The sequence below is a fragment of the Paramisgurnus dabryanus genome, chromosome 18, assembly GCF_030506205.2.
Source record: "Paramisgurnus dabryanus chromosome 18, PD_genome_1.1, whole genome shotgun sequence".
Lineage (NCBI taxonomy): Eukaryota > Metazoa > Chordata > Actinopteri > Cypriniformes > Cobitidae > Paramisgurnus > Paramisgurnus dabryanus.
The window spans coordinates 22632227-22645946 of NC_133354.1; positions in this window are offsets into that span (position 1 = coordinate 22632227).

A 13720-nucleotide genomic window follows, 5' to 3' on the forward strand; every position below is an offset into this window, starting at 1 on the left:
GAGAGCGCTTCGAAAGTAGAGATTACAGAGAACTTTTGAATCGATCTCGCGGTACTTTGATGTCATACGGGTCAGTTTACGCAGTAAATCATGAAGTCGAACACGAACACGTTCTTTTAAAATCCAGATTGCAGTTATTTTATTTATTTATTTGTTTAATTAATGTACTTTTATTCCACGAATGTACATTTATTCATTTACATCTATATTTACTCAAACCTAATTTTGTATTTTATTACGTTTGTTTTACTTTCATGTCAATGTTACGTGGTTATCCCTGCTGACATTACTGTACTACTACAGTGTAGTGATTGTCCATGTCTTGGTCCAAGTTCAATCCTAGCCAGATGGTTTTTGACTTATTACAGTGCATTGAAAATGCGCTGTACTGTTCTTACTGGGCTTTTTATTATTAGTGGTGCTTGCATTTATGCAAAGCATCACTATTACTATTGCTCAGGGATATTATTATGTTGGCTTGACAAAGCCAACATACTGTTCTTCGATCTAAGCTTATTATTATTATTATTATTATTATTATTATTATTATTATTCTTCTGGTACAAACTTTTTCTCACAGTAACTCCTCCTAGAGCTTTCAAGCTACACCCACAAAACTTTACAAAACTTTTAAGACTGGTACGTAGATTGTTGCTATGACTTTTCTAACTGATGGGACCTACCGAATTCCTAAACGGGGCGCTCAAACACCCCAAATTTTCCATTGACTTAACATTGCGACAAACTTTGACGGGTCATAGCTGCAAGCGAGAAATTTGTAGAAACTTGTGGGTTACCACATTTGAAGAGGCTGGCAGGCTCTGTAAGAACATACATCACATTGGGGTGTAAGCTGTACCCCTGGGGTGTAAGAGGCCCCTAAAATTTCCCATTGACTTATAATGGGGCAGGAAACATGCCCATATAAAGGAATAAAAGCGTCCCAGATGAAATATCTTCACTTTAGAGTGTCGTAGAGACATGGGGGTTGGACCGTTTTACTTGTGGCTTGAAGGTTGATCATTATGGGATGCCAATTTTCTCCCTAGCAACCAAACTTAGTACCCTAGCAACGGAATAAACAAAGCCTTATATCTCCGCTTCAGAACATCATAGAGACATGGGGGTTGGACCGTTTTACTTGTGGCTTGAAGGTTGATCATTATGGGATGCCAATTTTCTCCCTAGCAACCAAACTTAGTACCCTAGCAACGGAATAAACAAAGCCTTATATCTCCGCTTCAGAACATCATAGAGACATGGGGGTTGGACCGTTTTACTTGTGGCTTGAAGGTTGATCATTATGGGATGCCAATTTTCTCCCTAGCAACCAAACTTAGTACCCTAGCAACGGAATAAACAAAGCCTTATATCTCCGCTTCAGAACATCATAGAGACATGGGGGTTGGACCGTTTTACTTGTGGCTTGAAGGTTGATCATTATGGGATGCCAATTTTCTCCCTAGCAACCAAACTTAGTACCCTAGCAACGGAATAAACAAAGCCTTATATCTCCGCTTCAGAACATCATAGAGACATGGGGGTTGGACCGTTTTACTTGTGGCTTGAAGGTTGATCATTATGGGATGCCAATTTTCTCCCTAGCAACCAAACTTAGTACCCTAGCAACGGAATAAACAAAGCCTTATATCTCCGCTTCAGAACATCATAGAGACACGGGGGTTGGACCGTTTTACTTGTGGCTTGAAGGTTGATCATTATGGGATGCCAATTTTCTCCCTAGCAACCAAACTTAGTACCCTAGCAACGGAATAAACAAAGCCTTATATCTCCGCTTCAGAACATCATAGAGACATGGGGGTTGGACCGTTTTACTTGTGGCTTGAAGGTTGATCATTATGGGATGCCATTTTTCTCCCTAGCAACCAAACTTAGTACCCTAGCAACGGAATAAACAAAGCCTTATATCTCCGCTTCAGAACATCATAGAGACATGGGGGTTGGACCGTTTGACTTGTGGCTTGAAGTGTAATCATTATGGGATGCCAATTTTCTCCCTAGCAACCAAACTTAGTACCCTAGCAACGGAATAAACAAAGCCTTATTTCTCCGCTTCAGAACATCTTAGAGACACGGGGGTTGGACCGTTTTACTTGTGGCTTGAAGGTTGATCATTATGGGATGCCAATTTTCTCCCTAGCAACCAAACTTAGTACCCTAGCAACGGAATAAACAAAGCCTTATTTCTCCGCTTCAAAACATCTTAGAGACACGGGGGTTGGACCGTTTTACTTGTGGCTTGAAGGTTGATCATTATGGGATGCCAATTTTCTCCCTAGCAACCAAAGTTAGTACCCTAGCAACGGAATAAACAAAGCCTTATATCTCCGCTTCAGAACATCATAGAGACACGGGGGTTGGACCGTTTTACTTGTGGCTTGAAGGTTGATTATTATGGCATGCCAATTTCCTCCCTAGCAACCAAACTTAGTACCCTAGCAACGGAATAAACAAAGCCTTATTTCTCCGCTTCAAAACATCTTAGAGACACGGGGGTTGGACCGTTTTACTTGTGGCTTGAAGGTTGATCATTATGGGATGCCAATTTTCTCCCTAGCAACCAAAGTTAGTACCCTAGCAACGGAATAAACAAAGCCTTATATCTCCGCTTCAGAACATCATAGAGACACGGGGGTTGGACCGTTTTACTTGTGGCTTGAAGGTTGATCATTATGGGATGCCAATTTTCTCCCTAGCAACCAAACTTAGTACCCTAGCAACGGACTAAACAAAGCCTTATTTCTCCGCTTTAGAACATCTTAGAGACACGGGGGTTGGACCGTTTTACTTGTGGCTTGAAGGTTGATTATTATGGGATGCCAATTTCCTCCCTAGCAACCAAACTTAGTACCCTAGCAACGGAATAAACAAAGCCTTATATCTCTGCTTCAGAACATTTAGAGACACGGGGGTTGGACCGTTTTACTTGCGGCTTGAAGTGTGATCTTTATGGGATGCCAATTTTCTCCCTAGCAACCAAACTAAGTACCCTAGCAACGGAATAAACAAAGCCTTATTTCTCCGCTTCAAAACATCTTAGAGACACGGGGGTTGGACCGTTTTACTTGTGGCTTGAAGGTTGATCATTATGGGATGCCAATTTTCTCCCTAGCAACCAAACTTAGTACCCTAGCAACGGAATAAACAAAGCCTTATATCTCCGCTTCAGAACATCATAGAGACACGGGGGTTGGACCGTTTTACTTGTGGCTTGAAGTGTAATCATTATGGGATGCCGATTTTCTCCCTAGCAACCAAACTTAGTACCCTAGCAACAGAACAAACAAAGCCTTACATCTCCGCATCAGAACATCATAGAGACATGGGGGTTGGACCGTTTTACTTGTGGCTTGAAGTGTAATCATTATGGGATGCCAATTTTCTGCCTAGCAACCAAACTTAGTACCCTAGCAACGGAACAAACAAAGCCTTATATCTCCGCATCAGAACATCATAGAGACATGGGGGTTGGGTCTTTAAACATATTAGCTTTATGCTGACTTTATGCTAAATCATGTTAGCTTCATGCTAAATCAGGCTAGCTTTATGCTAAATTATGTTAGCTTTATTTTAAAAAGCTTCATACTTAAGCATACTAACAACAAGATAGCCTACTAAACCAAACTTCTGTCAAACTTCTGTCAAACTGTCTTAAACGTTCAGACCAGGCTTTGTCAAGCCAACATAAAGTTTGTCCTCAAACTTTAATATCTAGTTATTATTATTATTCTACCCCAAATTTCTGACACTAACTCGTCCTAGGGCTTTCAAGCTACATGCACCAAATTTTCCACAGACCTTCAGACTGGTCTGACTTAGTGTGCTATATCTTTTCTAACTGATGGGACCTTCCGAATTCCTAAACGGGGGGCTCAAACACCCCAAAATTTCCATTGACTTAACATTGAGACAAACTTTGAAGAGTCATAGCTGCGAGTGAGAAACTTGTAGAAACTTGTGGCTTACCACATCTAAGGAGTCTGACAGGCTGTGTAAGAACATACATCACAATGGGGTGTAAGCTGTACCCCTGGGGTGTAAGGGGCCCCCAAAATCTCCCATTGACTTATAATGGGGCAGGAAACATACCCATATAAGGGAATAAAAGCGTCCCAGATGGAATATCTTCACTTTAGAGTGTCGTAGAGACATGGGGGTTGGACCGTTTTACTTGTGGCTTGAAGGTTGATCATTATGGGATGCCATTTTTCTCCCTAGCAACCAAACTTAGTACCCTAGCAACGGAATAAACAAAGCCTTATTTCTCCGCTTCAGAACATCTTAGAGACACGGGGGTTGGACCGTTTTACTTGTGGCTTGAAGGTTGATTATTATGGGATGCCAATTTCCTCCCTAGCAACCAAACTTAGTACCCTAGCAACGGAATAAACAAAGCCTTATATCTCAGCATCAGAACATTGTAGAGACACGGGGGTTGGACCGTTTTACTTGTGGCTTTAAGTGTGATCATTATGGGATGCCATTTTTCTCCCTAGCAACCAAACTTAGTACCCTAGCAACGGAATAAACAAAGCCTTATATCTCCGCTTCAGAACATCATAGAGACACGGGGGTTGGACCGTTTTGCTTGTGGCTTGAAGGTTGATCATTATGGGATGCCAATTTTCTCCCTAGCAACCAAACTTAGTACCCTAGCAACGGAATAAACAAAGCCTTATATCTCCGCTTCAGAACATCATAGAGACATGGGGGTTGGACCGTTTTACTTGTGGCTTGAAGGTTGATCATTATGGGATGCCAATTTTCTTCCTAGCAACCAAACTTAGTACCCTAGCAACGGAATAAACAAAGCCTTTTATCTCCGCTTCAGAACATCATAGAGACACGGGGGTTTGACCGTTTTACTTGTGGCTTGAAGGTTGATCATTATGGGATGCCAATTTTCTCCCTAGCAACCAAACTTAGTACCCTAGCAACGGAATAAACAAAGCCTTATATCTCCGCTTCAGAACATCATAGAGACACGGGGGTTGGACCGTTTTACTTGTGGCTTGAAGGTTGATCATTATGGGATGCCAATTTTCTCCCTAGCAACCAAACTTAGTACCCTAGCAACGGAATAAACAAAGCCTTATATCTCCGCTTCAGAACATCATAGAGACATGGGGGTTGGACCGTTTTACTTGTGGCTTGAAGGTTGATCATTATGGGATGCCAATTTTCTCCCTAGCAACCAAACTTAGTACCCTAGCAACGGAATAAACAAAGCCTTATATCTCTGCTTCAGAACATCATAGAGACACGGGGTTTGGACCGTTTTACTTGTGGCTTGAAGGTTGATCATTATGGGATGCCAATTTTCTCCCTAGCAACCAAACTTAGTACCCTAGCAACGGAATAAACAAAGCCTTATATCTCCGCTTCAGAACATCATAGAGACATGGGGGTTGGACCGTTTTACTTGTGGCTTGAAGGTTGATCATTATGGGATGCCAATTTTCTCCCTAGCAACCAAACTTAGTACCCTAGCAACGGAATAAACAAAGCCTTATATCTCTGCTTCAGAACATCATAGAGACACGGGGGTTGGACCGTTTTACTTGTGGCTTGAAGGTTGATCATTATGGGATGCCAATTTTCTCCCTAGCAACCAAACTTAGTACCCTAGCAAGGGAATAAATGTTAGCTTCATTCTAGCTTCATGCTAATCATGTTAGCTTCATGCTAGCTTCATGCTAATCATGCTAGCATCATGCTAGCTTCATGCTAATCATGTTAGCTTCATGCTAATCATGTTAGCTTCATGCTAATCATGTTAGCTTCATGTTAGCTTCATACTGATCATGCTAACATCATGCTAGCTTCATGCTAATCATGCTAGCTTCATGCTAATCATGCTAACTTCATGCTAATCATGCTAACAGCCAGATAGCCTACTAAAATAAACTTCTGTCAAACCATTTTAAATGTTCAGGCTACGTTTTTTCAAGCCAACATAAAGTTTGTCCTCAAACTTTAATATCTAGTTATTATTATATTTTATTCTTACATCCGGACACTTTTTTCGGCGATTAACTCGTCCCGCACGCTTTGTTGTAGACCCATGAAAGAGGGCTCAAATCGACCGGATTATTGAGGAGAGGTGTGCTATGACTTTTATAAGGGATCGGGTGCAGGATTTCCGAAAGGGGGGCGTAAAACCACCCCAAAAATCCCATTGACTTAACATTGGGCCCAACTTCAATGGGTCATAGCTCCGCTCGAGGATTTTGTAGAAACATGTGGGTTACAACATTTGAAGAGGGTGGTAGGCTCTGTAAGAACATGGATCACAATGGGGTGTAAGTTGTACCCCTGGGGTGTAAGAGGTGCCCAAAAGTGCCCCAATGAAAAGTCAATGGGGCAAAATCCCATAGACTTACCATTGCAAAAATTTTGACGGGTCATAGGTCCGAGCCAGGATTTCATAGAAACATGTGGGTTACTAAATTTGAAAAGGGTGCTAGACTCTGTCAGGACGTACCCCACAATGGGGTGTAAGGTTACCATAGCAACCATTTTGGGCACCCTAGCAACCTATACCATTGACTGCCATTATAAAATGCCTAGATGGATATCTTCGCACCACAGTGTCATAGAGACATGGGGGTGGGCTCATTTTACTCAGGCATCCAATCAGTCTCTCAGGATCCTTACAGACTTACTAAGCCACGCCCCTAGCAACCACTTTTGAGCACCCTAGCAACATAAAATACAAACAGTTATATCTCGGCATCAGAACATCGTAGAGACACGGGGGTTGGACCGTTTTACTTGTGACTAGGGGTGTAACAATTGGGCACATCATTGGCCACTCCCAAGCCACGCCCCTAGCAACCAAATTAGAGCACCCTAGCAACCGAATAAACAAAGCCTAATATCTCCGCATCAGAACATAGTAGAGACACGGGGTTTGGACCGTTTTACTTGTGACTCAGAGTGTAATCACTGGGCACATCATTGGCCACTCCCAAGCCACGCCCCTAGCAACCAAATACAGTACCCTAGCAACAGAGTAAACAAAGCCTTATATCTCCGCATCAGAACATCGTAGAGACACGGGGGTTGGACCGTTTTACTTGTGACTCGGAGTGTAATCACTGGGCACATCATTGGCCACTCCCCAAGCCACGCCCCTAGCAACCAAATACAGTACCCTAGCAACAGAGTAAACAAAGCCTTATATCTCCGCATCAGAACATCGTAGAGACACGGGGGTTGGACAGTTTTATTTGTGACTCGGAGTGTAATCACTGGGCTCATCATTGGCCACTCCCAAGCCACGCCCCTAGCAACCAAATACAGTACCCTAGCAACAGAGTAAACAAAGCCTTATATCTCCGCATCAGAACATCGTAGAGACATGGGGGTTGGACCGTTTGACTTATGACTCGGAGGGTAATCACTAGTGGATGCCATTTTTTTCCCTAGCAACCAAATACAGTACTCTAGCAACAGAGTAAACAAATCCTTATATCTCCGCATCAGAACATTGTAGAGACATGGGGTTTGGACCGTTTGACTCGTGACTCGGAGGGTAATCACTAGTGGATCCCATTTTTTTCCCTAGCAACCAAATACAGTACCCTAGCAACAGAGTAAACAAAGCCTTATATCTCCGCATCAGAACATCGTAGAGACACGGGGGTTGGACCGTTTGACTCATAACTCGGAGGGTAATCACTAGTGGATGCAATTTTTTTCCCTAGCAACCAAATACAGTACCCTAGCAACAGAGTAAACAAAGCCTTATATCTCCGCATCAGAACATCGTAGAGACACGGGGGTTGGACCGTTTGACTCGTGACTCGGAGGGTAATCACTAGTGGATGCCATTTTTTTCCCTAGCAACCAAATACAGTACCCTAGCAACAGAGTAAACAAAGCCTTATATCTCTGCATCAGAACATCGTAGAGACACGGGGTTTGGACCGTTTGACTCGTGACTCGGGGGGTAATCACTAGTGGATGCCATTTTTTTCCCTAGCAACCAAATACAGTACCCTAGCAACAGAGTAAACAAAGCCTTATATCTCCGCATCAGAACATCGTAGAGACACGGGGGTTGGATCGTTTGACTCATGACTCGGAGGGTAATCACTAGTGGATGCCATTTTTTTCCTTAGCAACCAAATACAGTACCCTAGCAACAGAGTAAACAAAGCCTTATATCTCCGCATCAGAACATCGTAGAGACACGGGGGTTGGACCGTTTGACTCATGACTCGGAGGGTAAACACTAGTGGATGCAATTTTTTTCCCTAGCAACCAAATACAGTACCCTAGCAACAGAGTAAACAAAGCCTTATATCTCCGCATCAGAACATCGTAGAGACACGGGGGTTGGACCGTTTGACTCGTGACTCGGAGGGTAATCACTAGTGGATGCCATTTTTTCCCCTAGCAACCAAATACAGTACTCTAGCAACAGAGTAAACAAAGCCTTATATCTCCGCATCAGAACATCGTAGAGACACGGGGGTTGGACCGTTTGACTCGTGACTCGGAGGGTAATCACTAGTGGATGCCATTTTTTTCCCTAGCAACCAAATACAGTACCCTAGCAACAGAGTAAACAAAGCCTTATATCTCCGCATCAGAACATCGTAGAGACACGGGGGTTGGATTGTTTGACTCGTGACTCGGAGGGTAATCACTAGTGGATGCCATTTTTTTCCTTAGCAACCAAATACAGTACCCTAGCAACAGAGTAAACAAAGCCTTATATCTCCGCATCAGAACATCGTAGAGACACGGGGGTTGGACCGTTTGACTCATGACTCGGAGGGTAATCACTAGTGGATGCCATTTTTTCCCTAGCAACCAAATACAGTACCCTAGCAACAAAGTAAACAAACCCTTATATCTCCGCATCAGAACATCGTAGAGACACGGGGTTTGGACCGTTTGACTCGTGACTCGGAGGGTAATCACCAGTGGATGCCAATTTTCTCCCTAGCAACCAAATACATTACCCTAGCAACAGAGTAAACAAAGCCTTTTATCTCCACATCAGAACATCGCAGAGACACGGGGGTTGGACCGTTTGACTCGTATCTCGGAGTGTAATCACTAGTGGATGCCAATTTTTTCCCTAGCAACCAAATACAGTACCCTAGCAACAGAGTAAACAAAGCCTTATATCTCCGCATCAGAACATCGTAGAGACACGGGGGTTTGACCGTTTGACTCGTGACTCGGAGTGTAATCACTAGTGGATGCCAATTTTCTCCCTAGCAACCAAATACAGTACCCTAGCAACCGAATAAACAAAGCCTTATATCTTCGCATCAGAATATCGTAGAGACATGTGGGTTGAATTGTTTTACTTTTGGCTTGGAGTATAATCATATATTGTCCCCTGAAATTTGCCACGGCAAGCACCACTTCACATTTTCTTCAGGAAATGTACCTATCTAGTTATTATTATTATTCTTCCAACCAAATTTCCGCAATTAATACGGCTCGAACCGCTTAACTTAGAAACTTCATTCAAACTCTCAAACGTGCGGACTATTCGGGAATAGTGTGCTATGACTTTTATAAGCGATCGGGGGTACGGTCTTCGCCCCAGGGGCGAAAAAGCAGCCGAAAAATCCCATTGACTTAACATGGAGACAAACTTTGACGAGTCGTAGCTCAGACCTAGAATTTCACAGAAACTTGTGACTTGCCACATTTGAAGAGGCTGGCAGGCTCTGTAAGAACATACCTCACAATGGGGTGTAAGTTGTACCCCTGGGGTGTAAGAGGCCCCCAAATTTCCCCATAGACTTATAATGGGGCAGGAATCATGCCCATATAAGGAAATAAAAACGTCCCAGATGGGATATCTTTGCAGCGCAGTGTCGTAGAGACATGGGGGTGGGCTCATTTTACTCAGGCATCCAATCAGTCCCTTAGGATCCTTATTGAGCTATTAAGCCACGCCCCTAGCAACCATTTTGGGCACCCTAGCAACATTTCCCATAGACTGCCATTATAAAATGCCCAGATGGATATCTTTGCAGCACAGTGTCACAGAGACATGGGGGTGGGCTCATTTTACTCAGGCATCCAATCAGTCTCTGACCATCCTTATTGAGGTATTAAGCCACGCCCCTAGCAACCAAATATGAGCAGCCTAGCAACATAATAAACAAAGCCTTATATCTCTGGATCCGGACATCATAGAGACATGGGGGTTGGGTCTTTGGGTCATATTAGCTTCATGCTAGCTTCATGCTAAGTCATACTAGCTTCATGCTAGTTTCATGCTAGCTTTATGCTAATTTCATAATAAATCTTGCTAACTTGATGCTAAATCATGCTAACTTCATGTTAAATCTTGTTAGCTTCACGCTAAATCATGCTAGCTTCATGCTAATCATGCTAGCATCATCTTAATCATGCTAGCATCATGTTAATTTCATGCTAAATTCATGCTAACTTCATGGTAATCATGCTAACATCATGCTAGCTTCATGCAAATTATGCTAGCTTCATGCTAATCATACTAACATCATGCTAGCTTCATGCTAACATCATGCTAGCTTCATGCTAATCATGCTAACATCATGCTAACTTCATGCTAATCATGCTAACATCATGTTAATCATACTAGCTTCATGCTAATCATGCTAGCATCATGCTAGCTTTGTGCTAATCATGCTATCATCATGCTAGCTTCGTGCTAATCATGCTAACATCATGCTAGCTTCGTGCTAATCATGCTAACATCATGCTAGCTTCGTGCTTATCATGCTAGCATCATGCTAGCTTCGTGCTTATCATGCTAGCATCATGCTAGCTTCGTGCTAATCATGCTAACATCATGCTAGCTTCGTGCTAATCATGCTAGCATCATGCTAGCTTCGTGCTAATCATGCTAGCTTCATGCTAGCTTCGTGCTAATCATGCTAGCTTTATGCTAGCTTTGTGCTAATCATGCTAGCATCATGCTAGCTTCATGCTAATCATGCTAGCTTCGTGCTAATCATGCTAGCTTCATGCTACCTTCGTGTTAATCATGCTAGCATCATGCTAGCTTCGTGCTAATCATGCTAGCTTCATGCTAGCTTCGTGCTAATTATGCTAGCATCATGCTAGCTTCATGCTAATCATGCTAGCATCATGTTAGCTTCATGCTAGCTTCATGCTAACTTCGTGCTAATCATGCTAGCATCATGCTAATCATGCTAGCATCATGCTAGCTTCGTGCTAATCATGCTAGCATCATGTTAGCCTCGTGCTGATCATGCTAGCATCATGCTAGCTTCATGCTAATCATGCTAGCTTCATGCTAATCATGCTAACATCATGCTAGCTTAATGCTAATCATGCTAGCATCATGCTAGCTTCATGCTAATCATGCTAGCATCATGCTAGCTTCATGCTAATCATGCTAGCATCATGCTAGCTTCATGCTAATCATGCTAACTTCATGCTAATCATGCTAGCTTCATGCTAGCTTCATGCTAATCATGCTAGCATCATGCTAGCTTCATGCTAATTATGCTAGCATCATGCTAGCTTCATGCTAATCATGTTAGCTTCATGCTAATCATGCTAGCTTCATGCTAACTTCATGTTAATCATGCTAGCTTCATGCTAGCTTCATGCTAATCATGCTAGCATCATGATAGCTTCATGATAATCATGCTACCATCATGCTAATCATGCTAATCATGCTAGCTTCATGCTAGCTTCATGCTAATCATGCTAGCATCATGCTAGCTTCATGCTAATCATGCTAACATCATGCTAGCTTCATGCTAATCATGCTAGCTTCATGCTAGCTTAATGCTAATCATGCTAACATCATGATAGCTTCATGCTAATCATGGTAGCATCATGCTAGCCTCATGCTAATCATGTTAGCATCATGCTAGCTTCATGCTAATCATGTTAGCATCATGCTAGCTTAATGCTAACCATGCTAGCATCATGTTAACTTCATGCTAAATCTTACTAGCTTCATGTTAGTTTAATGCTAAATCGTGCTAACATCATGTTAAATCATGCTAGCTTCATGCTAGCTTCATGCTAAATCATGCTAGCTTCATGCTAAATCATGCTAAATCATATTAACGTCATGTTAGCTTCATGTTAAATCATGTTAGCTTCATGTTAAATCATGTTAGCTTCATGATAAATCATGCTAGCTTCATGATAAATCATGTTAACTTCATGGTAAATCATGTTAACTCATGCTAGCTTCATATTTCATCATGATAACTTTTTTAAATCATGCTAGCTTCACACTAAAACATGTAAACAGCCAGGTATATTAATATGGGTCATATTAGCTTCATGCTAGCTTCATGCTAAGTCATACTAGCTTCATGCTAGTTTCATGCTAGCTTTATGCTAATTTCATAATAAATCTTGCTAACTTGATGCTAAATCATGCTAACTTCATGTTAAATCTTGTTAGCTTCACGCTAAATCATGCTAGCTTCATGCTAATCATGCTAGCATCATCTTAATCATGCTAGCATCATGTTAATTTCATGCTAAATTCATGCTAACTTCATGGTAATCATGCTAACATCATGCTAGCTTCATGCAAATTATGCTAGCTTCATGCTAATCATACTAACATCATGCTAGCTTCATGCTAACATCATGCTAGCTTCATGCTAATCATGCTAACATCATGCTAACTTCATGCTAATCATGCTAACATCATGTTAATCATACTAGCTTCATGCTAATCATGCTAGCATCATGCTAGCTTTGTGCTAATCATGCTATCATCATGCTAGCTTCGTGCTAATCATGCTAACATCATGCTAGCTTCGTGCTAATCATGCTAACATCATGCTAGCTTCGTGCTTATCATGCTAGCATCATGCTAGCTTCGTGCTTATCATGCTAGCATCATGCTAGCTTCGTGCTAATCATGCTAACATCATGCTAGCTTCGTGCTAATCATGCTAGCATCATGCTAGCTTCGTGCTAATCATGCTAGCTTCATGCTAGCTTCGTGCTAATCATGCTAGCTTTATGCTAGCTTTGTGCTAATCATGCTAGCAGCATGCTAGCTTCATGCTAATCATGCTAGCTTCGTGCTAATCATGCTAGCTTCATGCTACCTTCGTGTTAATCATGCTAGCATCATGCTAGCTTCGTGCTAATCATGCTAGCTTCATGCTAGCTTCGTGCTAATTATGCTAGCATCATGCTAGCTTCATGCTAATCATGCTAGCATCATGTTAGCTTCATGCTAGCTTCATGCTAACTTCGTGCTAATCATGCTAGCATCATGCTAATCATGCTAGCATCATGCTAGCTTCGTGCTAATCATGCTAGCATCATGTTAGCCTCGTGCTGATCATGCTAGCATCATGCTAGCTTCATGCTAATCATGCTAGCTTCATGCTAATCATGCTAACATCATGCTAGCTTAATGCTAATCATGCTAGCATCATGCTAGCTTCATGCTAATCATGCTAGCATCATGCTAGCTTCATGCTAATCATGCTAGCATCATGCTAGCTTCATGCTAATCATGCTAACTTCATGCTAATCATGCTAGCTTCATGCTAGCTTCATGCTAATCATGCTAGCATCATGCTAGCTTCATGCTAATTATGCTAGCATCATGCTAGCTTCATGCTAATCATGTTAGCTTCATGCTAATCATGCTAGCTTCATGCTAACTTCATGTTAATCATGCTAGCTTCATGCTAGCTTCATGCTAATCATGCTAGCATCA